We start from the raw sequence: 13,070 nt of genomic DNA on the forward strand, positions 1-13,070 counted from the left end.
TGTCCCCGCAAAGATAAAAAAATAGAGATAGGCCTTGTAGGGATGGCCGATGTTGCAATCAAAAGAACCGACAGTACTGTGGTTCCTTTGATTTTGTCCGAAATCTACCGAGCTTTAACTATATGCCGAGAAGGAGGCAAGTTCTTTCAGGGATGCAATCTGTTACTCCAGCTGTGGATGCAAGAACACCTCCATCACCGAGTGGGATACATGAACCACGGGTTGACTGAGAGAAACTGCATTAGCGGCTTTGAGAAACGAATGACAGGCGTCATATTTCCCGAAGGCGTCGAAGCATGGCTTGCACAATTGAGGTCAACAACAGCTGACCAAATTGAATGGTCATTTGGGTGGTTGAATGATACTGAGGTAATATACATGGCGGCCGAGGAATGTTATGTTCTTTTGATGGGACTTCATAGCATCCAGCCATATGCTCCTCATCGGGTATTGCGCCAACTAGGAAGATTTCAGGTAATTCCCACTGATGAGGATCTAAGCAAGCACGCCATTGAGTTGAGTCCAGGAGTCGTGTTCCCCGAAGGAAAAATTAGAAAGCTGTGGCACGAATGTAGATTCCTTGAACCCAAGACTATGGTTCGAGAGCTGGCTAAGGGTGAGGTAGACCCAAAATACGATGTTTGGTTCGGGAAAAGGTTTCAGATTCGTCAGAGGCCTGCCAAGAGAGCTCACGTACAACAATTTACGGATGATTCGCAGGAACAGTGGGGCTGGTTAGTAAGAGAGGAAGGCTACCGGGTTGAAATCGGGAAGCTGAAGCGACAAATTGAAAGGCAAATGTTTGAAAACAATGTTCAAGTAGCCTCAGAGCAGGGTGAGAAGAACAAATTAGCCAAAGAAAACCAGGCACTGAAAGCCCGAATTCGCCAAGTCGGTAAGAGTGATAGCGACCGACAGAAACGTCGCTCTGATGAAAGGTTGATAGCGGAATTGAGAAATCAAGTCAGCCAAAGCCGAGAAGACTTGGAGAGATCCCAGGCTTGTATAACAAGAATGCGGGTCAGGTGGGCCACAGTTACAACATCACGGAGAGAGCACCTATGGCAAGTAAAAAGGGACTACGAAATGAGTGTTGCGACATTGAGAGAGATAAACTCCATTCTCAATAATCGGGTCCTCAAACAAGCCCGGGATGCTAGAACAGATAGAGAACGCTGCTATGAGTCGATAGCCCGGATGGAAGAACAAATGGAGAGGTTCCAAGAGCAGCTCATTGACAATACTCGAATATTGGGACTAAAGAATCAACGGATAGAACAGCTGTGCATAGAGAGGGATAGAATCAGGGGTAGGATCAATGATATAGGGCGCTATATCACCACGAAGTGCCTAACATGTGAAGAGATGCCTCGTGATATCCTTTTTGCCTCAGTCATGGATTATGTACATCAGATCATGGAGGAACTAAAAAGCTTGCAAAGAAGCCTGGCCCCCAAGCCCGCGGAAAGGCCGAATGATGCCTCACGGGCACCAAAATTCAAAGCTTTAATGTATCCCTAGTTCAATCTTGCACTTGTTTGTTTTTCGAGTCTGTTTTCTACCCATATGTTTTTTTTTCAAACATTCTCAAAAAAATAATAATAATATATATATATATATATATATATATATATATATATATATATATATGAAGTCTGTATTTTTCTTTTTTGTGATGGCTTTTAATAGCATTATTTTGAGTAAAAAAAATAATAATAAAAAACTTTGGTCTTATGGCACGAACTACGCTTGGTCTGATTCGTGCGGGGTCACGATACGTAGGCAATATCTATAGGATTCGACCGTAATTAAAAAAAAAAAAGAGAATATATATTTGTCAGAGCAAAAATAAGTCGGGATGATGCATGCGGTCAGAGCAAAAGCATGTTAGAAATGATTAACTGCCTAGGAGCATTGCATCCCCCTAACGTGCAATTACAATATCTGTTAAGACTCTAACACTGACAAGTTTGTTGTTTTTCCAATATCAGTTAGTTGTTAGAGCGTACTGGCACCGTACCATTATCAAACAAGATCAAAAGGTCCTATACCAGAAAGCATGACTGGGTCAGACAACAGCGTTGAGTCAGAAAAAACGGCCAATCAGATGCTGAAGGAAGCCCTGGAGAAAATGGAAAAAATGAGGCTAGAAATGAATGAAATGCAGATAGCCTTAGCTAGAGCCCAGAAGGGGCAAGAACTACCCGTTACTCCTACCCTCCAACCAGTACACACGCCGGAATACCCCTCTCCCGGTCCTTCAACAAGTTTCCCAAGCCATCACTATTATCAGGGAAGAGAGGCTTATGATTCCCAAGCTCCACCACCCACTCAAAACCCTCCTCCACCAAATGTTCCCGTCTTTGTGGCACCTCCCCCAGCTCCACTACATAGATCATCCAGTGAGCCGCTATTCCAAGCTCACGACACCCAATATTACCCTCCCGAACCCACTTTCAAAGCGCCTGAGCCATATACCTCCTCTCCCCATTTTGAAATCCCGGGAGAAGTTGAGAAACCGGTTAAGAATGCAGAACAAGAGGAGGTGATTCGTAAAGTCAAAAGCCTGGAGCAATCCTTCAGGAACATGCATGGTTTAGGAAACCAAGTTAGTGTCGCATACAAAGATTTGTGCCCTTTTCCTGATGTACAGTTGCCTGCGGGGTTTAAAATGCCGAAGTTTGACTTATATGAGGGGCACGGTGACCCAGTAGCCCATCTGCGTGGTTTCTGTAGCAAAATGAGAGGGGCCGGGGGAGAATGGTACACGAGGCAAGACCCCTGCCGATGGTATACATGGGATGATTTGGCCCAGTCTTTCATCGGCCATTTTCAATATAACCTCGAAATAGTCCCTGATCGTCTGTCATTGTTGAAACTAGAAAAGAAGCCTGGGGAGAGTTTTAGAGAGTTTGGTTTCCGCTGGAGGGAACAAGCTGCAAGGGTTGATCCTCCTATGCGGGAGAGTGAGATGGTAGATTACTTCTTGCAAACATTGGAACCTACCTATTTTGGTCATCTAGTGACATCTGTCGGGAAGTCGTTTAATGAAGTGGTAAAGATGGGAGCCATGATTGAAGAAGGATTGAAATCTAACAAGATCTTGAGCTACTCGGCGTTGAAAGCAACCACCCAGGCCATCCAAAGCGGTACTGGTGGTGTGCTGGGGAAGAAGAAGAAAGAAGAAGTTGCGGCAGTTGAAGCTAATGTTTGGTCCAAGCACAATAACCGTCCACTCTACTACAACCAACCCAGACCCCATCACCCAAACTATCAATATACCCCATATGGTCCACCGCAACACTATTATCCACCACCAGAACCACAATTTTCTATTCACCATGCCCAGACCTACACTCAACCCCCAGTGCACTCGCAATGGCGTACACCAAGTCCCCAAAATACACAGCCACACCCACAAAACACCTATCTACCTCCCAGGGCTAACAGACCAGGAACCAGCTTCCGCCCAAACCAAGCTTTTAGAAATGAGAAGGCCCCAAACAAAAAAACATTTACTCCGCTGGGAGAATCTTACACTTCTCTTTTCCACAGATTGAAACAGTTGGGGATGCTGACCCCAGTTGAATCCAAAGCACCAAATCCTCTTCCCAGAAACCTGGACCACTCTGTTAGCTGCGAGTATTGCTCAGGGATGCCGGGGCACAATACTGAAAAATGTTGGAAGTTGAAAAACGCAATCCAAGAGCTCATTGATAATCGTCGTATTGAGGTACAGGCTCCAGAGGCCCCGAACATCAATCAAAATCCGTTACCAGCGCATTATGAGGCCAACATGATCGAACTGATACATAAGGGGGCAGAGCCTAAGAAACCTTCGCAGGTGGTTATGGTGATTCGTTCTACGGAAACCAAAGAAAAGACAGTGAGTGCAAGGCCAGTGGTTCAGTTAAAAGCAGTAGAAGACAAGCCAGTGCTAGTAATGGGAAAGGGATCGTTTGTGGCCGAGAAAAAGCAGGAGCCAGTCAAGATAGTGGTACCAAGGTCAGTATCCATGCCCGTGGTGGTCGTGAAGGGAGTCTATATAGAGCCGGTTGTCATAAAACCGGTAGTCCAGTTACCCATGGTTGATAGCAAAGCCGTACCCTGGAAATATGACAAAGTAGTGGTGACATACAAAGGAAAGGAAATTGAGGAAGAAAGTTGTGAAGCACAGGGACTGACCCGGTCAGGACGTTGTTTCGCCCCTGAAGAGTTGAGAAAAGCTAAGGGCGCAAAAGACAATCCAGTGCCAGTTAAAAAAGCTGTAACGGAAGAGGAAGCAGAAGAGTTTCTGAAAAAGATGAAAGGACAAGATTATTCCATTGTTGATCAACTGAGAAAAACACCGGCCCAAATCTCGTTGTTGTCATTATTAATTCACTCTGATGAGCATTGCCGAGCTTTAATGAAGATATTGAATGAGGCTCATGTGCCTGACAAAATCTCAGTAAACCATTTAGAGACAATTGCCAACAAGATCTTTGAAGTGAACAGGATAGCATTTTCTGATGATGAATTGCCTATGGAAGGCACAGAACACAACAAGGCTCTCTATTTGACGGTCAAATGTGAAGGTTCAATGGTTACTCGGGCACTAATCGATAACGGGTCGAGCGCTAATATTTGCACGTTATCCACATTGAACAAGTTAAAGATTGATGAGGATAGAATCCGCAAAAATAGCATTTGTGTTCGAGGGTTCGATGGAGGGGGAACAAACACAGTAGGGGATATTGTACTCGAATTGACTATTGGCCCAGTCGAGTTCACGATGGAATTTCAGGTGTTGGATGCTGCAGTATCCTATAATCTTTTGTTGGGTCGACCGTGGATTCATGCGGCAAAAGCCGTGCCCTCCACACTGCACCAAATGATCAAATTCGAGTGGGACAGACAAGAAATTGTGTTACATGGGGAAGATCCCACATGCGCCGTGAATGATGCCATTATACCCTTTATAGAGACCGAAGATGATAAGGGGCCATGGGTGTATCAGATCCTCGACACGGTTCCGGTGACCAGGTTGCCTGAGGGTAAAAGTATACCATGTCCCAGGGTGTCAGCTACGACCGTCATGGTAGTATCAGAAATGTTGAATAACGGGTTCGTGCCCGGGAAGGGTTTGGGGGTTGAACTGCAGGGCATTACTCAACCTGTGTCTTTGCCCAAAAATCTGGACACCTTCGGGTTAGGGTTCAAACCAACAGCAGCAGATGTCAGAAAGGCCCGTAAATTGAAGAAGAAAGCTTGGGTGCTCCCTAAACCAATTCCTCGATTGTCCAGGTCCTTCGTCAGACCGAGTATTAAGAAACAATCATTGGCAAAGATGTCAGGTTCGTTAATTGAGGCGGATGGGAATTTGGATAAGGTGTTTGAGAAAGTATTTGCTGAAGTAAACATGGTTGAGGCCGGGGAAGGGTCAAGCAGAGCAGACATACAGTACATCGGACCACATGCTAACATCAATAATTGGGAAGCTACTCCTCTTCCAGTTCGGAGGGAGTCGTGGTAGTGGGTTTTGTTTTCCTTTTGTCACCTGGATTATTCCAGGGTTTGTAATCCAGTTGTTATGTTCCGTCCGTTTGGATGAGTTAAAACCTTGTTGTCTTTACGTTTAATGAAATGCAATTTTCTTCGTCCCTAATTCTCTTTCCATTTTCTTTTCTTTTCTTTGTACAGTTCTTTTTATGCTGATATCAATGACATGACATGCATGAGGAATCTTCGGCCCAGTTTTAAAAGCCAATCTAGTTCAGAAGTAATAATACAAGAGATCGAGTGTGATGATGGGATGGATTGTAATAATGATGAAGCTTATGAGGAAATTAGTAAAGAATTAAGTCACTTTGAAGAAAAACCCAAACCTAACCTAAATGACACAGAAGCAGTTAATCTAGGGGACCAAGACAATGTACGGGAAACTAAAATAAGTGTTCATTTGGAGCCACAACTCAAGGAGGAGATAATTAAAGTATTGCATGAGTACAAAGACGTTTTTGCATGGTCATATGATGATATGCCGGGTCTAAGCACCGATTTGGTGGTTCATAAATTGCCCACTGATCCAGCACTCCTCCCTGTCAAGCAGAAGTTGAGAAAGTTCAAAACAGACATAAGTGTGAAGATCAAAGAAGAGATCACCAAGCAATTTGAGGCAAGGGTCATTCAGGTTACACAGTACCCCACTTGGTTAGCCAATGTCGTGCCTGTGCCAAAGAAAGATGGCAAGACCAGGGTGTGCGTCGATTATCGAGACCTTAACAAAGCAAGCCCAAAAGATAATTTCCCACTGCCCAACATCCATATACTGATCGACAATTGTGCCAAACATGATATTGGCTCTTTTGTGGATTGTTATGCGGGTTATCATCAGATTCTAATGGATAAGGAAGATGCAGAAAAGACGGCATTCATCACGCCGTGGGGAACGTATTGTTATCGGGTCATGCCGTTTGGTTTGAAAAATGCTGGGGCAACTTATATGAGGGCCATGACAACTATCTTCCATGATATGATACATAAAGAAATTGAGGTATACGTGGATGATGTGATCGTTAAGTCTAGACAGCAATCTGACCATGTCAGAGATTTGAGAAAATTCTTTCAAAGGCTTCTCAGGTACAATCTTAAGCTCAATCCTGCGAAATGTGCTTTCGGGGTGCCATCTGGGAAGTTGTTGGGATTCATAGTTAGCCGGAGAGGTATTGAATTAGACCCGTCAAAGATCAAAGCTATTCAGGAATTGCCACCTCCAAGAAACAAAACCGAGGTGATGAGTTTGTTGGGAAGACTGAACTATATCAGCAGGTTCATTGCTCAGCTCACGGCAACATGTGAACCAATTTTCAAATTGTTAAAGAAAGATGCCGCGGTCAAATGGACTGATGAATGCCAGGAGGCTTTTGATAAGATAAAGGGGTATTTGTCAAACCCACCTGTGTTGGTCCCACCAGAACCAGAGAGGCCTTTGATTCTGTATCTGACAGTTATGGACAGTTCATTCGGCTGTGTACTGGGGCAACATGATGTTACGGGCAGAAAGGAGCAGGCTATCTACTATCTCAGTAAGAAGTTCACATCTTACGAGGTCAAGTATACTCATCTGGAAAGGACATGTTGTGCCCTAACTTGGGTGGCACAGAAATTGAAACATTACTTGTCATCTTACACCACTTACCTTATATCTCGCTTGGACCCGTTGAAGTATATTTTCCAGAAACCCATGCCCACAGGAAGGCTTGCAAAGTGGCAGATCTTACTTACAGAGTTCGACATTGTCTATGTGACACGGACTGCCATGAAAGCACAGGCATTAGCCGATCACTTGGCTGAGAACCCCGTTGATGAAGATTATGAGCCTTTGAAAACTTATTTCCCTGATGAAGAGATAATGCACATTGAAGAATTAGAACAAGCTGAGAAGTCGGGATGGAAACTTTTCTTTGATGGGGCTGCAAATATGAAGGGTGTGGGAATAGGAGCAGTACTTATTTCGGAAACAGGTCAGCATTACCCTGTTACAGCTCGGCTTCATTTCTACTGTACAAACAACATGGCAGAATATGAGGCGTGTATATTGGGATTGAGATTAGCTGTGGATATGGGTGTACGGGAAGTCTTGGTCATGGGTGACTCGGACTTACTGGTACACCAGATTCAAGGGGAATGGGAAACACGGGACTTGAAGCTTATACCGTATCGACAATGTCTGCATGAGCTTTGCCAGCGTTTTCAGGCCATAGAATTCAGACACATTCCAAGGATTCATAATGAGGTTGCTGACGCTTTGGCTACTTTGGCGTCAATGTTGCACCATCCAGATAAGGCCTATGTTGATCCATTGCAGATTCAAGTCCGTGATCAGCATGCTTACTGCAATGTGATAGAAGAGGAAATCGATGGAGAGCCATGGTTCCATGATATCAAAGAGTACATCAAAGCGGGAGTGTATCCAACGCAGGCCACCGGTGATCAGAAAAGAACAATTCGACGGTTGGCAAGTGGGTTTTTCCTTAGTGGAGGAGTACTGTACAAAAGAACGCCAGAGCTCGGTTTGTTGAGATGTATAGATGCACGGCAGGCCACAACTATCATGACTGAGGTGCATTCCGGAGTTTGCGGACCGCATATGAGTGGGTATGTTCTAGCAAAGAAGATTCTCCGAGCAGGTTATTATTGGCTCACGATGGAGCGAGATTGTATCAGTTTTGTGCGTAAGTGTCATCAATGCCAAATACATGGAGATTTGATTCATGCTCCACCATCAGAATTACATGCGATGTCTGCGCCATGGCCTTTTGTCGCATGGGGCATGGATGTTATTGGGCCAATTGATCCAGCAGCATCAAATGGGCACAGATTTATCTTGGTAGCTATAGATTATTTTACCAAATGGGTGGAAGCGAAGACATTCAAGTCTGTGACCAAGAAGGCTGTAGTTGACTTCGTGCATGCAAATATCATATGTCGGTTTGGGATCCCAAAGGTAATCATCACAGATAATGGGGCTAATCTTAATAGTCATTTGATGAAGGAGACATGTGAGCAGTTTAAGATTGCTCACAGGCACTCTACTCCGTACCGTCCCAAGGCAAATGGTGCGGTTGAAGCGGCCAATAAGAACATAAAGAAAATACTCCGGAAGATGGTTGAAGGATCTAGACAATGGCACGAGAAATTGCCTTTTGCATTGTTAGGATATCGCACCACCATGCGTACCTCGGTAGGGGCGACTCCTTACTCATTGGTATATGGTACCGAGGCAGTAATACCCGCAGAAGTGGAAATCCCATCTCTGCGAATCATTGCAGAGGCTGAGATCGATGATGATGAATGGGTGAAAAGCCGTCTTGAGCAGTTGAGTTTGATCGATGAGAAAAGATTGGCATCAGTGTGTCATGGCCAACTGTACCAACGAAGAATGGCAAGAGCATACAACAAAAAGGTACGTCCAAGGAAATTTGAAGTCGGGCAATTAGTACTGAGGCGGATCTTGCCTCATTGGGCTGAGGCAAAAGGAAAATTTGCCCCAAACTGGCAGGGACCATTTGTGGTAACCAGAGTATTGTCTAATGGAGCATTGTATTTGACAGATGTGGAAGGAAAATGTGTAGAAATGACCATCAATTCCGATGCGTTCAAGAGATATTATGTATGATTTCTTTATGTTCTGAATGTATCTGTTCATATTTGGCATATCTTAAAGATTGAAATGATGAATGCATTTTGTTCTGCTATCCAAACACTCATATCCCTTGTTATCCCTTTCGAGCCTTACTTATTTTTCATACACCTCTTTCGGAATCAGCAGCATTATCAGAGAACACAAGTGCCGAACAAAAAAAAAAAGAAGAAAAAGAAAAGAAGAAAAAGAAAAGAAAGAAAAGTGAAGAAAAAAAAGGGAAAGAAGAGAAACATAACAACGTAGTCTCGCCAAGTGAACTACGTTTGACTTGATCCCGAAAGGGTACGTAGGCAGCCTTACTCCGAGGTTCAGTCATACCAAATAGAAATCCAAAAATCCCCAAGCAAGAAACTGGGACAGAAGTGGTGATTGTTATGAAAGTTGGATTCCGAAAGTTGTAATTTGAACCCGTTTGAATTGTTTTGAGCCTTTTATACCTTTCTTTCTAAATCAATCCAAAAGCCTACATTACGGACCGAAGAAAGACCTTATGATCAGTTTTGAGAAATGCCAAGATGAACAGGTAGGAATAACCCACGACAGGGGCAACACTCTGGTTCGAGCAAGAAGAACAAAAATAAATGAGAGAGTCTTATGGGTGAAAACCCTCACGGGCACCGTAAGGCGACGGGAGCTGAGAGAAAAATAAATGAGAGAGTCTTGTTGGTGAAAACCTTTACGGGCACCTCAAGGCGAAGGTGAGATAAGAAATGGAAAACTGAGAAAGGTATGTTGATAGAAACCGTTTCGCGGTACCGCAGGGAAACAAGGTTAAGGTCTAGATAAATCAAACAAGTGATGGAAGTTCTGGGCAATGAGGTACGGCAATTGAGAGTTGTTTGTTTGGACAGATTGGGCTGATTAATCCAAAATGCATGTCTTGACCATTGGTACTAGTTGTCTCGTTCAGATAAGTTTCTTTTCTTTCTCTTTTCAAACAGTCATCTGGTTTTGGATTCTTCTTATCCTTAACTCAAAAATCATGGCATTTCATTTTCTTTTGAGGGTTTTATCTAGCTGAGATGTTTCAGTGCCAGTTTTGTTCAATGCAAGCAGAAAGGACTTCAAAGTTCACTACCAGCTTCTAGAATTGTAAAGCACAACGTGGTCAGAGCATGTCAAAAACAACTTGATGTCAAGTGGAATACAGGGAATTAACGGAAGTTTCATCGGTAAAATGATTGGGAAATGTCGTGGGAAAGGCGAAAGCTCAAACAAAAAGGTCAGAAAAGTGAAATAACAGTAGAGGTGTAGAACATTTAGGTTGCCAGAGGTTGGGAAATTTAAAAGTTGGTCAGAAAGTCAAGCGGTTTAGGGTCAGTGCGTGGAAATTAGTCAACACAAAGCAAGACAGTGGAAGGATTTTTCAGCAAGAATGCCATCAACAAACCACCGTTTTAAACTGACAAAATTTTCTTTGATTGAGCAGGGGAAGAAAAGTTAGTTGTTGAAGAGGAATTCTCCAGGAGGGAAAAACAAGCACTAATCAGGATAAATGCAAGTTGTCAGGAGTCCGCCTAGAGAACAGTGACGTATTTTTTAAAGTTTGACATCAGGAGTCCGCCTGAAGAACGGAGACATACAGCTTAAATTTTAAAAGTCAGGAGTCCGCCTGGAGAACAGAGACATACTTTTCAAGCATTGAAGTTGGGAGCCCACCCAGATAACAGAGGCATACATTCAGTCTTTACATTTCAAGAGTTGAAGTTGGGAGCCCGCCCAGATAACAGAGAAATACATTTCAGTCTTTTCATTTCAAGCATTGAAGTTGGGAGCCCGCCCAGATAATAGAGGCATACATTTCAGTCTTTTCATTTCAAGCATTGAAGTTGGGAGCCCGCCCAGATAACAGAGGCATACATTTCAGTCTTTTCATTTCAAGCATTGAAGTTGGGAGCCCGCCCAGATAACAGAGGAATACATTTCAGTCTTTTCATTTCAAGCATTGAAGTTGGGAGCCCGCCCAAATAATAGAGGAATACATTTCAGTCTTTTCATTTCAAGCATTGAAGTTGGGAGCCCGCCCATAGAACAGAGGCATACATTTCAGTCTTTTCATTTCAAGCATTGAAGTTGGGAGCCCACCCATAGAACAGAGGCATACATTTCAATCTTTATATTTCAAGCATTGAAGTTGGGAGCCCGCCCAGATAACAGAGGCATACATTTCAGTTTTTAATTTTCAAGTGTTGAAGTTGGGAGCCTGCCCATATAACAGAGGAATACATTCAGTCTTTAATTTCAAGTATTGAAGTTGGGAGCCCGCCCATAGAACAGAGGCATACATTTCAAGATCAAGTTAGAGGACGATAAAACAGAAGGTTACAACAAGAATCCTCAGCAGGAAACAATAAAATCCCAGCACCGAGAAACAGAAGGTCACAAGAGGCCCCAGCACAAATTCAGGCGCATGACTCAAAAGGAAGAAAAGACGCGTTTTGAAAGAAGCAGCTGGTGAACATTAAATCATGCCCAGCATAACAAGTCTGATGAAGAGAGCCGTACCCACCAGAGGAACCACCAAAAAGCTTAATGAAGAAAGCCATGTCCCCAGCGGACCGAACAAAATGATGAAAACTGGTATTCAAAAAAAAAGCCAAGGGCCAGAAGTCTTGGTAAAAAGGCACTAGAGGAAACACAAACCGACAAAAAGCAAGGCAACCGGAGCAAGGGGAAAACAGATAAGATTCTGCAATTTCTAGCTTAGTCTAGCTTCTTATTTTTTTAAGCATGGTGTAATAAGGAGGTCAGCAAACAGTAAAAGTAGCCTGCAACAGCAGTAACATTGCAGTCCCATGGTAGTCCCAGCTACCAAGACTTCCCGAACTACATTGACCTGATTCCTGTTTAGCCCAGGATATGTAGGAAACCTTTGAAGCAAAGGTTCGGTCAAATCTTTTTCAAAAAATGCTTCAACAGAGTACTCGGATGGGCAAAAATCGCTCGCTTTATCTTTGCACGAAAACCCTTCGTGTCTCCGGGCAAAGAGGGGCAGCTGTAAGCACGTGATTTTTGCCCTATATGAGAATTACTCCCAAAAAATTCAAAAATAAAATGATTTTTCTTTGGTGTGCAATTTTGTGATATTTTGAATAATTATTTGTATTTGTCTGTGCGTGTTTATTTGCTAAATTAATAAAAAATACAAAAATATGTCGCATTTTGCATGTAGGATTTAATTCTACAATTGATAGTAATTAAATTTGTTTTACAAAAATTAAAAATTACAAAAATAGGCATCGTTTGCATTTTTAGCATTTAATGTCCAAATATACAATTTTATGCTTAATTAATACTTAATTGTGCGTTAATTGTTATTGGGAGTTAATTTGCGCTTTTATAACTTAATTTAGTTCTTAATAATAGTTTAAGTATTTTTATAATTTAGTTTTAGAAAAATAAAAGAAGAAAAGAGAGCGAAAATATAAAGAAAGTCGGAATTGAGCCTCTTCTTCAATTTCAAGCCACAGGCCCAAAAAAATGGCCCAATCTTCCCTACGAACCAGTCCATTTCGAACTGGGTCAACCCGGTCCATAACCCAACACCTTATTATCTTGCATTCCAAAAAATAAAACAAAAGAAAACAAAAAAAAAATGAAAGAAAAACCCTAAAAAACTATACTAACTACCCGCCCCCCCTCTCTATCTCTCTTCTTCTTCTTCCTCAAGCAAAACACCAAGACCCCAACCATGGCCTCCCCTCCATCCTCACCTCCAAATAGACCCCTCCAGCCCTTCCCCTCACCCCGTCACTCTCACGACACACACACACATTGTTGCGTCGCCTTCCTCCTTCAACCAAGCAACCTTCGACGAATTGCTTCACTGTTGCGTCGTCTTCTTCTCCATGTCGCTGCTGCTTCCCTTCCAGTTCCAGCTTCT

The sequence above is a fragment of the Nicotiana sylvestris genome, chromosome 3 (assembly GCF_000393655.2).
Source record: "Nicotiana sylvestris chromosome 3, ASM39365v2, whole genome shotgun sequence".
Classification (NCBI taxonomy): domain Eukaryota; kingdom Viridiplantae; phylum Streptophyta; class Magnoliopsida; order Solanales; family Solanaceae; genus Nicotiana; species Nicotiana sylvestris.